This window comes from Peromyscus maniculatus, chromosome 1, assembly GCF_049852395.1.
Source record: "Peromyscus maniculatus bairdii isolate BWxNUB_F1_BW_parent chromosome 1, HU_Pman_BW_mat_3.1, whole genome shotgun sequence".
NCBI lineage: Eukaryota > Metazoa > Chordata > Mammalia > Rodentia > Cricetidae > Peromyscus > Peromyscus maniculatus.
The window spans coordinates 12,858,187-12,858,696 of record NC_134852.1 but is presented as its reverse complement, the minus strand read 5'-3'; positions in this window follow the sequence as shown (position 1 = coordinate 12,858,696).

The following is a 510-nucleotide window of genomic DNA, read 5'->3' as shown; positions in this document are numbered from 1 at the left end:
CCCAGTGTCCTCCTTTCATGATGGCATAGCAGTGGGGGGTCCCACGTTAACCATGTCATTTCCCAGGATTCCATAAGACTCGACGAGCACCTATCATCATCTACCAGGAATTTACCACCACTAATGGTGTCACTGTTGTCTCCCGAGATTCCTCACAACCATGGTGTAATCATCTCCCAGGATCCATGTCACATGTTGTCGTGGCCATCTCCCGTGATCGACCGCAACATGTTGTCATGGTGTGCCAGGATCCACCACAAACACGTTCTCCTCACCACCTCCCAGAATCCATCACAGCATGCTCACCTCACCATCTCCCAGGATCCATCAGAACCATGCTGTGCTCATCTCTCAGAAACCACTGCAACCACGGTGTTTTTGTCTCCCTGGTTGTGCCGTGACCAGTGACGTCCTTACCTTCCACAATCCATGTTGCCTCACGGTGGCACTCTCTAAGAGAACTTGCTGGGGCTGAAAGTGCCAGTGTTCCTCAGAATTCCTCATAATGGC